The sequence below is a fragment of the Larus michahellis genome, chromosome 6 (genome assembly GCF_964199755.1).
Source record: "Larus michahellis chromosome 6, bLarMic1.1, whole genome shotgun sequence".
In the NCBI taxonomy this organism is placed as follows: Eukaryota; Metazoa; Chordata; class Aves; order Charadriiformes; family Laridae; genus Larus; species Larus michahellis.
Window position 1 is genome coordinate 29,606,342 of NC_133901.1, and position 21,555 is coordinate 29,627,896.

A 21,555-nucleotide genomic window follows, 5' to 3' on the forward strand; every position below is an offset into this window, starting at 1 on the left:
AGACACTGATTGTGGAAATTCAGGCAAGGAATAAGTGCAAATGAGAACGTGATTCAGTAGTGGGAAAAACCAGACAAATACCAGGTGTCTCAAAAGGCTGAATCACAAACAAGATGGCAAAAAGATCTAAGAACGCAGTAGGTGATGGAGGAGCTCAGCTTGGCGTTCAACTGTTTATTCCAGCAGGATATGCAGATTCCACCCTCATGACATCACTGCATCATCTCGCCTCGTCGGTGCCTCATGACACAACGCCTCTCTGTAGCGCCGAGTCAGCATCCGTGTGCGATCTCCTCTTGGCCATACAAGATGGAGAGAAAGTCTCTTCCATAATGGTAGAAAGCTGTGACTGACCTCTCAAGAGGTCCCCAAAGGCATTAAAAAACTCATAGTTGTTTCACGAACACTCCTCCCAGGAAATAACCTGGGCTGAGAAATTTTTTCTGTGAAGTGACACAGCACTGTGCTATGGAGGAGCTCCCACAGCAGATGGAAGGGTAACTAATATTGTGGGTTAAAACAAAGGACTGAGGAACATCTGCCCTTAGCTCCTGGAGCTCCAAAAGAAGTTGCAAAGAACTGAGAGAAGACTTCTTAAAGCATCACATTGAGCATGGACTACTAACCCCCTGCTCTCCCAGGCAAACAGGAGCTGTTTCCTATTTTGGAAAAACAAAAAATGGAAAGAATCTAAAATCTTTATCCAAGGGACAACTTACAAGACGCAATGTAAAGAGCAGCTTTATGTTATAAGGAACCCAGCCACACGAAGATTAAAATACTGGGACACTACCCCCAAGTCTGGTTTTAGACAATCCCTGAGACTTGAATGCCTAAAATCCCTAAAAAACGTACCATGCTGCACCTAAGCGTGCAATTCTGTGCAGCAGGGCCAGGAGGAAGAACTCTTCCTGGAAACACCAGGTCCAAAGGCCAGGAGGCTCTTCTCATATTTGCACGTACTAGTCCCTTTTGTTGGAGGATTTAGGTCACAAGAGCGTAGGAAAGGCAGCTCTGAATCACCTGGCTCTTGCACGTGTTGCCTACGCATTGTGCAAAGGTTTCTGAACTCAGCCTCCTCTCAAGGCACACCCTTTGTTTGTTACTTTCTCTTAGGGCTTTTTCGCAACCCCATCCAACTGCCAACATAAACAAGCTTGCAACATCTTCCTCCAATCTGTCTTGCTCTGCTGTGCTCTAAATGTCAACCAGCAACATAGCGCTGTTGACTTGCTTAATTGGAAGAAATACCTGCCATTGCGGCCCTGTGTCTTGACTCCCTTTGGGAGAAAGTTTCTTGGGAATGGTGACAGAACCTGCAAGTTGGTCTTAGTCACGCTGATACCAGATACGAAGAGTCTTGTGCGGGTAGGACGTGCAGTTGGCTTTGCTGAGCAGCTATCAAGCGTCTGTAAGGCACCGGGGAAGGTTGGGAAGGACAATTAACAGGGATCACAATGTTTCGTTGTTTGTGCAGTTGCAGTGCCTTCTGCTTCTACGTGCACCCTCTGCAGCACGTACCCTGTGCATCGAGTGCAGGAGAAAAACACTGCCATGTGGGTGGCTTTTATCAGCTCACGTGAAACAATTGTGGGACTTGGTTCCATTCCTAATAATAACTAGAGTAGATCCCTTCTCACTAAAGGGATGCCACAGCAAACTCTCTGTATGCACAGCCTCTAAGCAGGTAGGAGACACAGTCACCCTGGAGACCTTCTTAACTCCCAAATCTTGTCCACGCTAGAAAGGAGACGTGTAATGCACTGAACAGACGATACCTAGCAAGGAACCAGGGAAATTTCTACCCAGGAAAATGGAGGGTTGCATGGTGCCTACACTCAGCCACTACACGCAGCCGTTACAGCTGGGATTAGTATGGCTGCCCTAGGACTCCCCGCGTATGGTGTGTAATAGATGTTTGCGTCTGTCCACGTTTCTGGCATGGCCTCCTGCTTGCTCAGATGGAGCTGTTCGGTGCGTGGGATGGGACAACATCCTGTTATGCTCTTACCCGATGGGCGCACTCACCGTGCTGGACTGTCATTAGCCACCTGAGCCTCTGCCCAGCCTGGCATGCCAGAAGCCAGGCTGTGGGCGGTGCTGCTCACCGGCTGGAGGCGGTTGCTTTTATCAGCAACCTTGATCACGGGGATTTTCTCTTATTTCATTCTCTAGCTTCCTTCAGCCTTGGATTTGCATAAGATCCTGGGTTAGGACTAATCTGATCCCAGGGTGAGAATATTGCATCAGGCCCAGAGAATCCTCCATTCCAAACCGTCTCTCGACTGCGTGTGTTGTCACTAGAACCAGAACCATGCAGGGACAAATGGTGGTTTGAGTTTTCCTCAGTAATAGGAGGTGCCTTGCTTTGTATCTCATTTAAACTCCCGTGCGATGTGCAGGATTGCAGTGGCAACTCCCAGTCAAGTCTCTATTTGTTTACAACCCTTGTTGCCACAGTAGCCAGGTGCTTTCCATGTTCACTCCAGGTTGCTGAAATGAGAAGCATGTCCAGCCTCCAGGGCTTGCCAAAAGCAATTGACTACCAAGAGCACATTGTCCTTGGTGACAGAAAGTAACATCTTGCTTTATCTATTGCACTCCCTGGCAGGCAGCAGCAGTGGAGAAATAGAGATGTCTCACTGCATAGGTAAGAGTATGAATTCGAGTCTCTCTCTGGTCATGCTGGTGGATGCCCCTCGTTGTAAAGAAGTACATGGCCATTCAGTACGAGGAGTTAAAGACAAAGGGGCTGCAAGAGTAGCCATGACACCTTCTGAAGGGTTGTTCACTACAGACGTGTCTGATGGGCTTTTCTACATCCTATTGGATTAAATCCACATACACGCTTGGGAAAGTGGGGGTGATCATCCAGGGTTCAGAACTACTCTTAAGGTCTCTGGATAAAATGCCACGGCAGAGTCAAGGCTGAGCAGTGCCAGGTATCTGATACAGCAACCGCCATCTATCCTGTTCACCTTTCCATCACCGCTCTACGTCCAAGAAGATGGCCTGAACTCTTTCCTTGTGTCTTTCCTCTAAATGCCAGTTTCACTTACTTCAATCACAATTTGGCATCCTGACCTGGAGCTGTTTTTATAAAATACAGACACAGGCATGTACTATTACAGTATGTAATATGACCACGAGGTTGTGAATGACACTGGGGTACGGCCCCATGGCCCCACATCCCTCAAGACGGTGCTGATCTGCTGTAATACATCAATTATCTTGCTGCAGTGTAAAAAGATATACTTCTTGCTAAAAATGGCACGCTCCACTTGCCAACTCGACACAATCTAGATCTGTCTCTGCTGTTGCAGTATCCAGTATCCAGCACCCAGCAAGCCTAACAAACTCGGAAACTGAAGACAGAAAAATGACCAGTGGGAATAGCGCTGATTGGGTCAGAGATGCTTGTACGCGCAAGGAAATCACCCATCCACTCCCATGAACTGTTCTCCAGCTCACAGCTGGTCCAAATGGGTACATCCTCAGCAGTTCGGTCATTGCTATCCCTTTGGCTGGCAATGTCATTATTTCAGACATTATAGCATACACAGGCTCAGCCAAGATGTCACATCATGAAACTAAATGTGCAATTGTAGTGATGGGCGAAAACTCCAGTGCTTTGTTTTGTATCAGCAATGCTCAAAAGCCAAGAGCTCCTGCTTACAGCATCCAAGAAATAAAATAACCTGTACTTTGGCCAGTTACAAGCAACGCAGTGCCTCTGCCTCACACCAAAATGTCCATTCCCAACACCATATTTATTGGAATGATAGAAAAAGAGAAAAAAGTCAGATTTTATTTTTTTTTTTAAAACTGTATTTTTTACTCTTAAGACCAGAAATCTTGTGATTGTGGTAGAAGCATTCCCAGGTGCTACTGAGAGTAGCTTACTATGAATGATTTCAGTAGGGATTTTACTTCATCAGGTTTTCTGGTTTGTTTGGGGAAGGTTTTGTCCTGATGACAATTTTGGGTCGTGCCAAACCTCCACGTGAACACCCCAGTTACACAGCTGCAGCCCCACCTTTCTCCGAAGAAACATCGAGAGCGTTCCTCCCCCTCACAGACCAAGAGAGTGAGCTCTTTGCCCAGAACAGCAGAGGAGCCTGGCTTTCCTGGTAGCAAATTCCTATTCATCCAGTCACTCAAAGAAGACATGTTGGTGACAAGTCTTTTCCTTTTTTTGTTCTTTCTGTGGGGAAGGACATTGTTTCTTACCCAAATTCCGATTCCCTACCAATCAGAGTGGTTTTTTTTCCTTTTTCTTTTTTGTTTTCTGAAAAAGGCATCGCCATGTAAAGGATGTTAAACTCCTGTTGAACCCCGATGATGGTGGGAGGATGGCATTTTGCTGTTCCTTCTTCTGCAAAGCTAGTTCATGGAGTTGCATCCCGAGGTGTTGGCAATACGTTGCGTTAGGGCTTTGCAGCGTTGTGTACACTCTGTTGGCTCAGCATAGAGAGCCCCACACCGCACAGTCTTCTACCGGTGAGCAAATGAAGTAAATTAAGAAAAGAGTTTGATGGTTAGTTTTACAGTTGCAGTGAAATGACTGTATATGATGATAAATAAACAAACAAACTTAAAGAATATTTATCAGTGCCTTCCCTCTGAGAATCAGACTAACAGTAATTAAACTTTTCTAAACCCCACTTATAAAGCCGTCTACATTTAGGTAAACTGAGTCATAGAGGTTTTTGTGTTGGCACAAACATAAGACAAAGCCAAGAGTCCCAACTCTCATTCCTTACTTCAGACTCCTAGATGCCAACCTTCCTGCTCCACGGGGACAAAAAAAGAAGTTGGCTCTAGAAAATATAGCTGGTGTTTACATTTTATTGAACCACTAGACATTGCTGTTGGCCACAACACGACAACAGCGCAGCAAAGAGAGCCTTTCATTTGCCTGTGCTTGGCAGAAAGTGTCGTTCTTTGGTTACTCAGCTGAACTTGACAAGTTGCCCAGTATTTTTATTATCAGGTTGTCAGCTCAATCTCACTACTGCCCTCTTAATTTATTATTTTGCATTTCAAAATCACAGGTGTGACTCATTGCACAGCCAGAGGTTATAATGAAGTATCCCACTCATCTTTTAGCTCACCCTTTGTTCAAGACAATGCAGATTGCAGAAGGTTTCTGAGGAGGTAAGAGGATTGCAAAAGAGCCGAAGACTCCTCTTTTATCTAACCAATGTGTGGGCAGTGAAACTACCTGATATGAAACCAGTCGGGTGCAAAGGTGGGCATGGAGGTTCATTTGTCATTATGGTGAGGGCTGAAACTCAGAAGATAGAGCAGCTGCAATTGAAGATAGGCATCCAAACTTAAATCACCTCACCCTGAGGATGAGGCCAAAGAGGGAATCCTAGGATAACACGCTTCTCTCAAGATTTCCTCTACGCTTTAGTTTCCAACAGGACTGAAGATGAAAATCAAGCAGCCAGTTCCTTTTCAACTAAAAAGTCTTACTCTCTGCATCTTATGACTTAAATTGGAAAGCGACTCTAAGTGTAAGGTTTTGAGGTATTTGTTCTGCTTGCATTGTGCAAATAGCAATGTTGCAGTAGAGGTTTTGAAATATAAAAGCATGTTTCTTACATAAAATGATGCATCATCTGTGTTTCTCCTAGGAACGTCTGAGACAGGGTGCTGAGGAAAAAGAAGATGGAGCACAGTTTCATCGGAAAGAGTGTCTTGCTGCTGACTCTGAAAATGATGTGGAAATCATGGGATGAATTAAGGATTTGTCTATATGGGAAATTGACAGGAATGCTTCCTGTTATCAACAGCTCATGCTAGGTAGAGGAAGAGACCCTTTTATCCCAGAAGAAGAACATCCAAATCCAGAGCTGTTCTGAACCAATGTGCTCTTTTAATTGGCTTCTACGTGCAGCTGGCCCCACAGCAGACATGCTGGGTTCATGCTACAAGAAAGAAAACTGCATAAACTTGAGAAGATATAAACCCAATTTGTTCCTGACAGGAAGAGCTTCCAAAGTCACCCTTAAGAGTGTCCTGGCAAGCTTTCATCTCCCTTCCTAGGGGGAAAAATGCATGTTCTATTGCCAGTCATGGTACCCTGCTGCAGTGACAGGCAGGGGCAGAGCTACTGGGACACATGGGTTTTTTAAAGCAGCAACGTGGAGCTGTGGCAATGCCAAAAGTGCACCTACTCTGCTCTGTCTCACTGCAGGGGGTGGCGGGGGGAGGCAGGAATTGTGACTCAAAGGGTGTCCAGTGGCAACAGAGAAAATGACACCAAGAGCACTTGTTCAGCTCTGCCATATCCAATTTCTGTCAAGTGTAGAATAATAGCTATCCAACGAGCTGGGACATGCTTTACCAGCATCAATAGAGTTGTGCTTCAGAGCATCCCTCGAGGTAGCAGAGAATTATTCCCATTTTATAAATGAGGTAACTCAGGCACAAGGATTAAAGCCAAAATGTTCCAACCTGGCTGCCTACTGCTCGGTACCTACACCCATATTTACGCAACTCGTGGCCTGATTTTCAGAAGGGCAGGGCAATGAAAATTTTGGCCTGAGGGATTTGTTCACACACAGTTTACTGGTAACAACGCCCAGGATGGAAGCCTGGTCTCTGCTACCTGTCTTACACCTTAACCACTAAAAACATCCTTTCTGCCACTAGCCAACAGTTGGCAAAGGTTCCTGCTGTCCCCATTCACCATGCAGGAGCTCAGAATGAGCAATGCAGACTGGCTGCCTACGTACTCACAGCTAGAGACTTTTAAAGAGCAGCAGGAGCAAAACTGGTACAGTTTCTTTGCTTCCCTCAAAGCTCTTCAGATCCCAGGCAGCTTTGCTTGACTTGCAGTGCTTTGCTAAGCCAGCAAGTCTGGTGTGCAAACCTCTGTTCTACCTCGTGTCCCCACACTGCGTCCTACTCAGGGTAGCTCAACTGGCCGAGCACAGGTCCAGTGCAGAACCAGTAACAGACCAGCAGGAGAAGGGGGAAAACCGCCTGTGTGGATATCTGAGCTGCTCAAAACCACAAGCACCAACAGGAGTGAGTTAGAATCATAAAATAGTTTGGGTTGGAAGGGACCTTTAAAAGGCCATGTAGTCCAACCCCCCTGCAATGAGCAGGGACATCTTCAACTAGATCAAGCTGCTTCAAGCCCCATCCAACCTGACCTTGAATGTTTCCAGGGATGGGGCATCGACCACCTTTCTGGGCAACCCATTCCAGTGTTTCACCACTCTCATTATAAAAAATGTCTTCCTTATACCTAGTCTAAATCAACCCTCTTTTAGTTTTAAACCATTAACCCTTGCCTGTATTGATACCACAGGTTGCACTGACCCAGGTGCAGGACCTTGCACTTGGCTTTGTTGAACCCCATGAAGTTCACATGGACCCACTTCTGGAGCTTGTCCAGGTCCCTCTGAATGGCATCCCATCCCTCAGATGTGTCAAAATCCCAATGCCCCTTCACCTCTCTCCTGTGCTCTTTTTCTGGGCTTTAACTGAGCTTCAAAATGTGCCATGGCTTATGGGAAGCTCTTGAGAAGCAAGAAAATTTAGGAAAAAAACCTCCTGCCATACTAACAAGTAGCAAAACCTAGGAGGCAGAGCTCTTGCTGGCTGGTTATAATCTAGCTTTGCAAGTGTTCCTGCTAAAACCATCCCTGCTAGGGGCTAATGTGATGCTTGTCTTAGCTCGTTAGAGAGCCTTGCTGTCTTGAGACATACACTTGAAAAATAACGCTGGTGGTTGGTTGCTACCTGAGGGAAGGAGGACACAGAATCTCAACTGTCTCTGTGGAACAGTCACTGGTTGGGTCACCTCAAGCCTGACCTGCAATACCAAGTGCATGCTGCAAATCCACTGCTGTCAGCCCCTGTGATTTGTCCCATCTGCCATGGAGTCCCAGCCACCTCTGACCTCTTCTTTCCCTTCCCTGAGGCCCTACCCTGCAGATGGGGCTCCCGCTCAGCTGCTTTGTAGCATCCCCCCAACCCAGAAGAAAGATGAGCAAGAGCAGGCGACAACCTTCAGCAAAGGTTAAGGCTGGAAAAGAAGGAAGTGTCAGCTCAATCAGGTCAGCTCAGTCAGCCAACTGCTTCAGTAATCCCTCTGCCCCAGGTCCTCGCACTGCTCTGTACGCCTGTGCACTGGATGCTACTGTATAAGCAGCACCTCCTTCGCCCTGTCCCCGTGATACTGCCAGCCTGCAGCACCCATGTAAGGAGATGGGGAAAAGGGGTAAGGAAGAAGCAGTTGATCATGAGAACCTCCCAGAACTGTTTCCAGACCTCCACTTTTCAGTGTTTGTTGGGAATATGGACTTTAAGATAGACCTCGCTGCTACTGAAGTTCAGACCCAGACTTGGCACCTCCCAATTTCTTAAGAAGGTGGCTAAGGGCCAGATCCGAACCAATTCTTGTACTTCAGCTCAGCTCCGTATTCCCAGCAAACCCAGAAGTTTTGAGAAGTGGGTCATGAAATGGCCCCAGTTCCTTCTACCCAGGTCTGAGGTACCTGTTCTGGGATGGAAACAACCGAGTCTTGCCAATCTGGCAGCAACCAGGAGGAAGCCAGGGAACACACGCCTCCTATTTGATAAAAGTTGGTGCTGCACTTTATACAGCAGCCAGTGCATTATTCCACAGTGAAAACAAACCCTATTCTTCTCTGTCAGATAAACACACTTGATCCTGTAAAGAGCAGCATTTCTGACTGTTCAGCAGCAGCCAAGCTCACGATGGGAAAAATAACAGGTGTTTGTCAGGCACTCCCTGTTTATTCACAGTGCTTAAAATAATTGCTTAAAAAAATCCAACAGAGATTTAATTTTCTATGCTCCCACATTTAAAAAACAAAAACAAAAAAAAACCCCAAGCTTGGCTCATGGTAGTTGAAGGCAATTCATTATGAAAGAGGTGTTCTTTCTATTGTGGTAGCAGAGAAACCTGCTTATGAAAGCTCCAGAGGAGCAGAACAGTAGAGCAAATTCCTGCCTAGAACCAACACCGCCCCATGCTTTTCATCAAGCTCTCCAGGTGGAAGCTCTCGTTATCAAAACGTGTAATTTTATTGTCAAAATGGGATGATCAGGGATGAAGCTTCTCCAGTTGGTGCCCATCGTTGGCCATCTCCATCACTCTGCCTTTTAGAAAGCAATGATAGCCTTGGGCTGGCTTATGCCTTTCCCTCTTGTTCTGATGGTGGAGCAGGAGGTAAGTGCATTGCCTCAGGGAGGAAAGTATGTATCAGAGGCACAAACCTTGCTTCAATCACTGCTTGCTTCTCCGGGAAATCATTGGCAATGGAACTTGATCGATAGACCACTTTCCAGTGAGGCAGGCTGACACATGGTGCTGGGGGAAGAGGAGAGAGACTCTATGTCTCCATTCCCTCTCCCTATGCTCTGCTTACAGCACAGATAGGGGACATCCCTGAGCCCCTCAGGAGGGGTGAGGAGATGCTGGGACACTCAACGCCTGACAAAGCTGCATGGCATCTCAGTGCACAGCTGTAGCAGGGGGTTGGTCCTAGGAGACCTCTTGGTGGTGAATAGGCTATGGGCCACTCAAGAATATACCATCGTTCCTGAGAGGTACAAGCTTGATGAGACAATGATTGTGGTGGTCCTCTGTCCCCAGGACTTTCCCTTCCTACAGGGTATGCCGTTCCTTGAGGCTGGCCCTCTGCAAGCTGTTGGGATGAGTCACAGATGCTCGGTAGCTCCCTGGGAACTTGGAGGGAGCCTGGAGTGACAGTGCTCCTGGTGGTTCCTGAGCTGCTGGCAGGGGCACAGGTGGATGTAGCTACAGCTTACCTCCTTGTCGCTCACATGGGTCCGACACCCCCACTGCAGTCAGCCCGATGCTGGAACAAACACAGCCACGTTTCAGTCTTTACTGTTCCCACTAAGGTGCAGGAGAGGCCACACAAACCAAACCTTCTCCCTGGGAGGGCTCATTTGTCTCCAAAGAGTGGACAGGAGACAGGCCGGACTGCGGTTTGTGCAGATGAGGGGCAGAGCAGGGGACACGGCTTATAGCAGGGACACGGCTTACAGCGCTGCGGTCATTATCTGCGTTACAGCAGCATTCCTGGCTGAGACCAGGCTGTCACGGTACCGTCAGGCTTGTCACACACAGCAGCCTCTGGCCTGAGCGGAAAAAAAGACAGATGAAAGTCAGAAAGAGAAAGAGAGGCACTGGGGAGAGCAGTCACTTCCCAGAGGTCAGGCAGCAGTGGCTGCCGTCACGGTACGGGGCTCGGTGAGGTGCCTGCTGCCATAAGAGGGGAAGCAGTGATTCGGATGAGCCCGACCACGGGTTTTGAAAGGGCATTTCCACAGGCAGAGAGGAGGAGATGAAAGAAGGCCGGCTGCAGCGTGCGGCAGGGTGAGATGGAAAGGGTCGGGAGAAAAGGGACTGACCGTGGAAGCAAAGTCGGCGCACGAGAGGCAGCGGCGGCCGCCGTGCAGAGAGCAGCTCCGGCGTTAGAGAAAAAGCAAAGGCACGGGTTCGAGAGGGCAGCCAGCAGGATCAAACCAAGCTGGAGCTCAGCTAGATGGAAGATGTGTGAGCAACAAAAAACTTCGCACTTCTCAAGTGCCGGCTGTGGAGGCCTGCGGGGCAAGGCAAGGCTCTCCGTGCACAGATGAAGTACAGCCAAGTCCTGCATAGCTGATGCACTGACCTCAGCAAAAAGCAGGGAGCTGGGAAGAAGGGTCAAAAAAAAAAAAAAAAAAAATCAAAAAATCGAAAGGCAACACTTGTCCCTTTGCTTTGGTGCCTGTCAGGCACCACAAACCCCATGAAACGTTACCCGAGATGGCAAAACCCCCACAAACAAGTGGCATTTCCAAGGCACCCGGTGCCTTTCAGCGTCCACCCGTGAGCTGTTTGTCAGCATGCCCCCGCCGCAGGTGTAGGCGCATGAATCTCCTTCACGGCACAGGCAGCCACCAGCCCCACGCAGCATTTCATCTCCACTGGAGCGATACTGGTGACTCAGCGCTTCCCCTGCAAGGGGCTGCCATAGCCTTGCTCCCGCCATGGGGATTAGAGCAGCAGCCCGAGCAGAATAACGGCGCAGCTGAGCAGCAGGGATTTATGAGCAGGCGAAGAAAATGAGAATTATAGGTGTCCAGTCCCTGTGACAGAACCACCATATATTTCCTCTAACAAAGCGTGTGACAACAGCTCCATAAATTCACATAGTAGCAGCAAGCGAGCGCCAGCTCGTCATCACAGCTATTTAAGGAGCCAAGTAGCACTCTGTACTTATTGCAGAAGTTCACAGTTGGTTAAAAATAAGCATTAAAAAAAGTCACTTTTGGACCCTGGCTGAATAAGGCTTTTCACCCAGGATGCCCAGCACTGCATCCCGTCTCTTCTCCTTTTATGCCTAGACGAGCTCTCCTTTGCGGCACTTGGTGTTAGGCACTGCCAGCTTCCCACTTGAAGCAGCTTAACTTGGGATGTGCCGTAATCAATTGTAAAACTTAGCAGTGAGTATGAAATACTTGGTCCTTTTCAATTACCAGCAAGTCTGTAACGTGCTTTAAAAATTCTTTAGCTGCAGCCCGTTAAATACCTAAGGAGAGCTTTCCTGAGATGTAATTGCTGAAGAAAATAACCCCAACATTCACAACATGCTGAATCGGGGTTTTTTTAATGCTGTCTCATGATTAGATTATTTGCAGTACCTGACAGCTGATGTGCTGTTTTCATTGTTAATTTAACGCTTCTTCCTAAAGGCAGAAGGGGGAGAGGGTGAAAACAACTCTTCACAGTGAACCGCAAATCAAAAAATAGCTGCGTGTTTTGTTGTCACTTCTGCTACTCTCCTGTCTGACGTATAAAGAGAAGCTCACTTTATAAAGACAAACTCACCTTTTAAACATGAGAAATATCAACTTTCTCTGAATCCCATGGCTTTTTTCTTTCTTCTTGAAGCTTTGGGCAAACATCAGAAGAGACATCTCAGCTAGAAAGAAAAGTTAGGTTAAGGCTTAACTTCAGCAGTGATGGGAATGTAATTTTCCTATAAGAAAAAAAACTGGGCATCTCAGTGAAAAACTGCAAGGTAGGAAACGGAAAGTAAGGTTTGCTGTCCGTGGAGTTGGAGCACCAGGGAGCTTGGCCCCTTTGTCCCCCAGAGCCCTGCTCAGCCTTGGTTTCCCATTCAACACTGACACTCCTGCCCATTATTCCCTTTTCTTGGGGAGCCATTCCCGGGCTCAGGACGTCGGGTGGGAAACCCGCTCCTTGGAGGCTGATGAGGACTTGAGGTGTTAGAACTAAAATTCTGCTGAGGCACATCCTGTGACATTTTCCCAGGGTCAAAATTATTCAGATTAGCAAAGAGAGAGGAGGTTCTTGTTTGGTTGGTTTGGTAAGAAGTTGGACATTTTGTACAGAAATGACGTAACTTTGGAGGAAAAAAAATAAGGTTACTCAAGAGCCAGGTGAAAAGAAAAGTGTTTAATGGAAAATTTTCGGCCAGCCCCACTAAGATCCCTTCTTGATCTCCAGGTTTGAAAGAGCCGCTGCTCTGCTTTCTGCGGTGGCTGGTGTCACGTTGCAGGGCTCCTCCAAAGGCAGCAGATCGCTTATGCATTAGTCCTTTTGCATAATACCAGCGGCTGTAGTAGGCTTGGGGTTTTTTGTTGCCTTTTTTTTTTTTTTTTTTTTTTTTTTTTTTTTTACACACGCATTGTTCGCTGCTAACAAACTCAGGAAGGAAATTTACAGTCCTGAATGGCGAGCGAGGTCTGCAAGGCGTCCCCGACAGGACTGCGCTGCTGAACTTTGCGGTGACTCAGCCGGCACAGGAAACGTTTGTTCTGAGCAGCCCCATCTCCTGTCTGTCCCGCTCCGCTTTCAAGCACGGGGTTTAAAAACAGGTCGCGGGAGTTTCTTTTCAGTTTGCTTTTGGGGTGGTTTTTATTCTTTTTTCTCAGAGCGTTTCACTGCGTTCCGCGTACGAGGTTATTTACTAGCATTAAACGGACAATGTGCTTGAGCAGAAAGTCTGGAGAAGGGGATCTTTGGCTTTCGTGGCAGGGAATCTGCTGTTCTTGGTTGGGTGCTGCCATACTGGTTATGCTAAACGAAATGCCCTTGTTCTCTACCTCTCTTCCCACCTTGGAGGCTAAATATTGCATGCAAAATTGGAGGGCTGCATACGAGGGAGCGGGGCTCAGGCGAGAGGGTGCAGCAAACCGGGAGGACAGAGAGGAAAAGAGAAATAAAAGATCCGCACCAGGACCTGGGGTTTCATGCAGAGAGCTCCAGCTACTGCCAGCAGCTCGTTGTGTTTGGCAAATTCACCCCACCTCACCAGTCCCACAACTGACATGTAACGAAACCAATTGAAATACGTGTTAAAGTAAATAAATAAATGAAGGCGCTGTAGAAGATGTGGCTGTTCAAAGCCTAGTAGCTTGTACTCGTGCATTTTTGTCTCCTCATTAATCTGTTTATGAAAGGGTTTTGATTAGTTCCATATATTCAGCTTCTAAAGTTAATACCTTAGCGGTCTAAAGTGTTTATACCGAAGCTAACACTGAATTTTCTCTCGGCTGCAATAAACATGTAAACCTGAACTGATTCATGCATGCAAAACAAGTTCTAAAATTGAGTAAAAAACCATTTTTCAAATAACGATTAAAATGCTATGCTACGAAATGGCACAGGACACCTGTTAGTTTATTCTGGCCAGGGAGACTTCATACATCCCTGTGTTTCTATACGGATGTTTGCGTCTGGTGCAGTGACTCACGTCTTTTAATTACTATTCTAGAAGATAATAAAAAAAATGCAGCAGCTCCAAAGTTCTGCTCAGCTCTGAACTCCAGCCCGTAACTCAGCCCCTATCTGATCAGATCCTCATCTGCACATACAGGATCCCAATCTGATTACCACTCCGTGCTCCTCGCTACTTGTTGCGGCACAGCTAGACTTTGTCTTAAAGGAGACTCCCAACTCCTATCAACACTTAAGCATGTGCTAAGCTTCATTCCCATGGCTGGGGTGGGTTGGTTTGCACGCAGACGGTTAAGTGCGTGCATAAATATTTACAGAGTTTGAGACACGGTCTGCCTAATTAGGTTTCCATAGCAATTAGCCCAATATCTTGATTAGGACCTGAGGCTGCTTCTATTATAATAAAAAAATAATATAAACCTCATTATATTGAGATGATGAAACCAGAGCACTCTTACGAGAAGAGAGTAAATGTTGGCTCAGCGGCAGGCAACAGACTTAGCAGGGGCACTATGACAAAACAAACACAAGCGACGTTCTGCAGCGTGCGGAAATACTCTGCATCCAAAGACACAGCTTTAAGAGTTACAGAGGAATTAGGCATCTTTGCTAAGATCGTCACGATTTTCATGGGTTTTAAGTCTACTTTTTGCTGCTATTTTTAGCTAACATTCTTAGAGAAATGGTATTTGCTCACACGATAGAGAAGCGCCTACAGCTTTACATTTTACCTCAGAAATTTTTGTGTGGTTTTACCAAAGGTTGAATTCAAAATTATTAGAGAACTCCCGCTGAAAGCGCAAAACACAGGGTCAGCAGAGCAATAACTCCTTCGCTGAGAGAGCATTTCATGTCTCAACAGTTACTAATGTCGTATGTATTAATTACCACGAGCAGCAATCCATGAAGAAATTACAGCCGCGTAGCAGTTGTGCTCATGCTGTAGGTCTGCTGCCGCCGTTACCAGAGAGGTCAGTGCTCTTGGCTGGCAGCGACACACAGACCACGTACGCGCCGGACAGACGGATGCATAGGAAACTGTGCCACTGCCCAGCCTTGTCCGCGCATCCCACATCTGCTCCGCAGTCGATAGGAGGGGCTGGCACTAACCCTACAAAGCTCCAGCGGCAAATTCCTGCTTCACAGTCACTGACACCACCTCCCACTGAAACCAGCCTTAAACCAGCGTCAGACCAACGCTGAATACGCTTTGCCTTGTTTTGCAGTTTGGACATCATTATTTTTTCCTTTCCGCATCGTGAGGTTTCCTTTTTTTCCACGTGCAAAGTTTCAGTACAAATCAAACCAGAGCTATACCCTTGGATTCTGGATTTTTTTTTTTTTTTTAAAGGAAGATGCTCTGCAGAGTATCGTTAGATCCATGGCAAATCTAGATTAAGCAAAATGGCAGCTCATTAGCCTTCACGGACAGGCATTTAAAGTACTTAAGAGGGGACATAGAGCGCTGCCCTTTACATTTACTTTGGCACTAATATCAGATTAAAAAGGGAAAGGTTATTAAGTAAAGGTAATTGTCTGTTTTGTAGAGGGAATCTTTCTGAGGCACAGCCTGAGGCACTTAACTTTAAGAAGGTTAATTGTCTCATGGTGGAAGTCAAGCTATTACTGTTATTATGGACAGTTAGGAAAAATTCAGCCTGACATCTGAAGCCCAATAACAAGCCTCAAAAATGGAGCCGATTGGCTGATAGCCACAGGTCTATAATTAGAAAAATTGGCATTAGGAAAATAAAGATGAGCCAGTGGTGAGCCCTATCTGTGCAGATGTGGTACAGCAGCTGCAGCTGGAGAGCAGCGCGGTGCTGCTCCGCCAGCCAGCCGGGAGCTGGGTTTTGGAAAAGCCCTTGAGTTGAGTGAATGAGGGGTGGCCGCAGGAGAGGCTTCTGCAGGGGACATGACACTGTCCCCGAGCAAGGCCAGGGCTGTTAGCGCTCATTCACATACGCGACAAAACCAGGCACTGGACCTAAGAGCTGCAGAAGTTTAACTGGGAGTTTGCAGTTGCAGCTGATTGGGGAAAAAAATCTCTCACTCTCGCTTCCACCCTGCCAAAGAAGTTGACATTTTCTGCAAAACTCCCAGAAAATGGTTAAGGGTTTTAACCCTCCTGACTCTGCTCACACCCATCCTTCACCCCCTGTTCAGGCTGCCTCCGTGCCCCTATATTACCCTTTCCCAACTGTTTTAAAAGAAACAGCAGGAGCCAGAAGATCAACCATGCCTGGATTTAACACCGGAAACACGCTGAGAGGCAAGTCAAGGTTTCTCCTGTGCCTCTCTTGGGCACAGGTGGGGAAGACTGAATATTTAGATGTACAAAAATACCAAAACGTTCATATGTGTGATTCCAGCTCAGACTTACAAGGCTGCTGGCAGAGAGCTCAGCAGGAAGCCCACTGCAAACATCCCCAAGAATAGAGTTTCCCTCCATTTGCAAATATTTGATTTTGGTGAAGAGGCTTGAATAACGGAAACTCCATCTCCCGGACAGCAAAGTGCTGGCTCAGCAGCTTTCCATTCCTTCTCCCTGGAGAGCCCATGGCATCCAGCCCCAAGGGAGAGGTTCAATTACCAGCTCTCAGCATTTACCATTCAATTTTTACCCCCAGGCTGGGGATTCCTCCTCAGGCGCAGGCAAGCCTTTTCCTCTGTGAATCCATATCTCCGCGCTACTCCAACTATGGCCTTACTCAACTTTCAGCTTTCTGGGCTTAGGCAGGCAGGAGGTGAAGGTTTTTTACCACCACAGTTACCATGTGCCAGTACCAGGGAGGAACTGCTGTGACCTACGCAGTGCTGGCAAAAAGTTCTGGGATGCTTTACGCTGTAAATCTATCACCCGTTCCGGAAGAGGGCAACTATTTCTTCTGTGCTTGCATCAATATTTAAACACCTCAGCACATCCTGCTGACGGCTTAACGGTAAAAGTCAGCTTAGACCTTTTCCTACCCCAAGCCCATTTTCATCCTCCAAAAGCCCCCAACAAACTGTGTCTTTGCTGATGCTGTTGAGAGGAAGAGCTGTCACCCAACCACACTGCGCAGGTAGGAGCAACAAGGGGACACAAACGCAAAGGGCTCATCCCCAAAATCTGTAACACAGCCCAGAAATAGAACATAGAGCTACACTGCAACCTGACGGTGCTGGGGCAGCCTTCCTTGTCAAAGGGCGCTGCAGCCCTGAAACCAGGACGTGCGGGATCAGAAGCAGCCCTGGGGCTTTTCATGGCAACCACATGGAAAAGAGCATAGAGGCAGGCTAAAGGAAAAAATAAATCAGAGTCAACAGATTAGACAGGACAAACAGCAAGGCAGGGACTGATTTAGGAGCAAGCCTCCTGGTCCTCACTCAAACGCTGCAGTGTGCTGCCAGGAGTCTGGCCCCCGAGACCCTGGCTTTTAAGCTGTCTGCAGATGCCTGGCTAAGGACAAGAGGAAGGCGGATGAATGTACTTCAGTGACATGGCTTGATTCATCCAGAGAGATGTGGTTTGAGTAATCTCCCTAGACAGGGCAGGACAGGTCAGTGGGATGGCTGCTCTTGTGAACAAAGTCCTGGAGTCCAGACTGCAGAAAGTGTCTGGGACCCGAAACCGTGCATTTCCCAGCAAAGCATTGCATGTGGAAACAAAAAACAGGGGGAAAAGAGGAGCAGAGGCCCACATGGGGTTACACCCTAAGCAAGTTTTGTGGGGAAAGGGCTGTCCTTTTGTCCTGTGCTCCTCCAAAGCCTAACGTGAAGGTGGCCCCTGAGCTATGTACTTCAGCTGTGGGATGACCGACCACGGCACGGAAAGGTGCGGCACCTGCCAGGGCTGGCGGCAGGGCACTTGAAAGCCACCACTTGGCAATAGGAACAGGAAAACAAACTGGAGAGGACCTTGGGAAAGGCTCTCTTCCGGAGTAGAATGAACTCTTTGAAGGTCATTCCTGGTTCACTTGTTCATTACTTAAGACTTTTATTTGTTGAGTTTGGCCCTGTGCTGGTGAGAAATCTCGCACACTATCTTCATTGTAGTGCCACTGAGAAGAATATCAGAACCAAACCACTGCAATTACACGTTCTTGTGTTGTAGTTGCTAAGATGTGGGTAAATCAAAAAAAGCTTCAGGATACCTACTGATTGCAGCATTAATTGAATAGAGGCGCACAGCCCTACATAATATCAGTTTGTAAGTTGAATCAGTGCCTTATTATACCTTTGGCCTTAGTGCCTGTATTACAGCAGGGTCCCCAGTGGTGGACGGGGCCAGGTCAGTGCTGTGGTGATCTGTAGTGTTATCTTAGCTCAAGCTTAAGAAGATATTTAGTAACTAATGGAGCTGAGCCTCATTTTACATATTTTCTTTGTATTTTTTGGTAAGGAAAATTAAGCCACTTGAAAAGAAAAGCATAGCATCAGGGCAAGATCCTCCTGCACATGAGGTCCAATAGCAAGTATTTCTCACCGTATAGACCATGCTGATTCATAGCAGTTGTGGGTCTGGCTCAGCAATTCTACCTGGAAAACTCAGAACAATTAATCCTTCCCGCTTCAGCCCCTGAAAAGCACCCTTCATTTGTCACCAACATAGGGGAATATCATTTTATTGCTGGTAAATCAAGGCATGAGTTGATGCAGTGATTTGCCTGGAGCCCCACGACTTTCTCACAGTGCCACCAAGGAATGAGGGCCAGTGCATGGGGTGAGGTGATCACTGCAGTCTCTCTTGCTCATGGAACCTGGGATGATGAAAGTCTCTGGACTTGCAGTCTAACTCCATATCCAATAGACCGTGCTACCCTTCCCATTGCTCCTTCTCAGCTGATCAATCCTCTCCCTGTCCCTGCAACTGCTCTTCCAAGTCTGCTTTGCCCTGTGCCAACAGCCAGGACCTCCATCTCAGCTCAGGAGAATAAGGGCAGGATGGAGCCATGAGTGGTGGGTGGCAGTTTCCTTGCAGCATATTTCTGCTGCCAAGGAGAGAGAAAGGATGGGCCCATGAGCCATGGAAGTTGGCAGAGTCCCCGTGAGGCCATTCTGTGCTGGCCAGCCTTGACGATGTGCTGTAGAACAAGAACTGGCCAGGACCCACAAGACAAACCTGCTGCCCATTGCCGGAGAGCTTCAGAAAGGTTAAAACTCTCTCCCCATTTCACTTTGACATCTCTGCAGCCCCTTCCTCCAGCCAGAGCTCCACTTAATAATTAATTGGAGAAATATCCCCCTTACCAAATAGCAACCAGAACATTTAGAACCTCCTGAGAAAAGCTATGTCTGTATTTCTGTCATGACTGGCAGCAGGAGATATGAGGCATTTACAGAAGGAGGGTGGAGCACGGTCACCGCTGAATCAGACTATCGACCTATCCTTGCCAACCACTTCAGGGCTTGGTGCAGGGAGTTTTTCATCCCTGCAGCATCTGCTCGCCGCTGAGCTGTGCTAGTAACAAGGTGCAGGTTACACAGACGTTGTATGGGGGGATCAGGAAGAAGCCCTTTCCTGGAGGGCCAGGACAGAGAAAGACCGAGGGAAGACACAGAAGGCTCAAGCAGAAGTGGATCCCAGGTCATAGCTCCACTGCTGTATCATGCTGCTGTCTCTTGTCCCAACAGAGACAGCAGGATCAGAACACCAAACTTCACGAGATTTTAGCTTGAAGAGAATCAACAAATTTATCTGCCAGATAAACTTCCCCAGAAAACTACCCAAAGGGGCCTCTTTCCTCTCCCTTAGCCCTTTCACATGCCATACAGCTTGGCGGTTCTGGCACTGCTTGTTGTGCCTGGGCTGTTTCTGTGCTGCTTTGAAGCTGTATGTGCTCACAGATGTATAGATAACCACACTCCATCACCTACATGAGGATGCAACATGGTCCGGTGAGTAGGACCTCACACTGGATATATAGGGAAATGGGCCTTGTACTGCTCTGTGCCATACATAATGGCTTGTTCAAGTCTCAGATGTTCACTATATCTCCCCAGACATTAATTTTCACTGCAAACATAATGTGAACAAGAAGAATTCCTTACAGAATTATCTGAGATCCTCTGATCAAGAGCATTAAGTGTTATTGTCATGTAGTCAACTGAAGGAGAGGCGATAGCTGTATGATTAGTTGTATTTATGGCACAGTCCTTATCATCACTCATTTCACATGTGCTCTTCTCACCAATCCATATTTACTGCTTGGAACATTTTAAGCCCTTATACAGCCTCATAAATCCAACCCAATTTTAATTCAAGATGGGCAACATTATGTCCTAAGCTAAGATCCAACAAAGCTAACTACAAGAACTTGCATCTGATGGAGAACATATAATTCACACGCTATTAAGTATTAATGTGCTGTGAAAAGGTATGATATTTGGTAAACAAAGTAAAAAGCTGGAACTAAAGCTACATGGAAGTTTGTATGCATAGTTTATAGCTTTTTAATTGACTGCTTCATTAGTAAATTCAAATAATTCAAAATATCCTAGTTCAGGTGTTAGGAATTATGTTTCACAATTTGTATCAGACTTTCTACTCAACCAGGCCAGATAACAATGACTTTCAGTGTTATTTTTAAGTTATTGTGGATAGATATTCCTAACCTCCTTTTTCCTTTTGCAGGTGTTGGGCTCAGGGTAACTAAGGCTCCTGAATTCACAGACAGTAGGATAAATGTATAACTAAATGATGCAGTGAAAGCTTCCAGAAACAATATTATTTTCTGGCAGTTACATAGTATTAAAAATACATTAAGGCATAGGGGAAGAGGCTATTGATACTTGCTGGAGGTGATCTCATGGGTATAATGGAGGTCACGCCAAGTCATGACAAGAAATTGCACAACAATATCCAGTCTAATTTCTCCGGTACAGACTGTGCTGAACTCTCACTGTTCCCCACCCGTTCTTCTGAAGTGTCTTGTTTTGCCGTGTCACTTGCCACCAAGTAGCCCTGAGGTCTTATATCAGAAGACTTTCTCTGCCCAAAGACTCAGTGGCTTTCACAGCTCTGTGGTGGGAGTTGGTGGGAGAACAGATCAGTAGGAAAACAGCTGAGCTCTGAGGTCCCATTTTCCTCCAACCCTTCCAGAGAGCTGGACACACTGCCCAGAAGTCCCTTCACATTGCTCTCCAGCAATGCCTCTCTGTGTTACTCTGGGATGACGTTAGACTCTTAAAAAGACTCATGCTCCCTCTTTCAGGCATCTCAGTCCTCTCTGCCTATGTGTGGCATATTCACAAGCCCCCAAAAAACAAGCCCAGGGTAGACCCCAGCCTTCTCAATGTGGGTGCAGGCACCCCAGCCCTGCAGGATGAGATTTCTGCTGGAGTGAGGAAGCCTTGGCTGCCCCTGGTTATCACATGAAGAAAAGGCACTTTCCCCTAAGGCTGACCAAAAGACTCTCTTGCTGTAGCTAAGAAAGGATCAGTTGATCCTTTCAGGCAAGTGTCTTCTCATCCAGGAGGTTTTGCCCATGAGCATCTCCTGATTGAGACACCACTGTTTGTACTGTTCCTGCGTGGGGACAGCTTGATATCAACCCTCTTTTAGGTGACACAGCTTTTCTCCATGGCTACTCAGCCCATCTGAGCAGTCTTTCCCCCTGTCTATGTATGACACCTACCAGCCCATTTCTCCCCTGTGACCGAAGCCCTGTCTGGTACGCTTACCACAATCCTACACCCCCACCATACTCCTAAACCCTATGCGTTTTACTAATCTTATTCTGAGTTCCTGAGCAGAAGCTGCCACCTGTGCCCAGCTACAGCATCATTTTGCAATGCAGAGGAACCCA

General features: G+C 47.0%; 1 long non-coding RNA gene across 1 annotated transcript in view; it reads right to left on the reverse strand.

Moving 5' to 3' along the window:
• Positions 1–3,786: 3,786 nt before the first annotated feature.
• Positions 3,787–21,555, reverse strand: part of LOC141745108 (uncharacterized) — a 39,465-nt gene continuing 21,696 nt past the window's right edge. Inside the window, exons 2-3 of the long non-coding RNA XR_012587676.1 lie at positions 11,891–11,984; positions 3,787–4,494 (exon numbers count right to left, since the gene is read on the reverse strand). This is a non-coding gene — a long non-coding RNA (uncharacterized LOC141745108). The remainder of the gene's footprint in view (positions 4,495–11,890; positions 11,985–21,555) is intronic.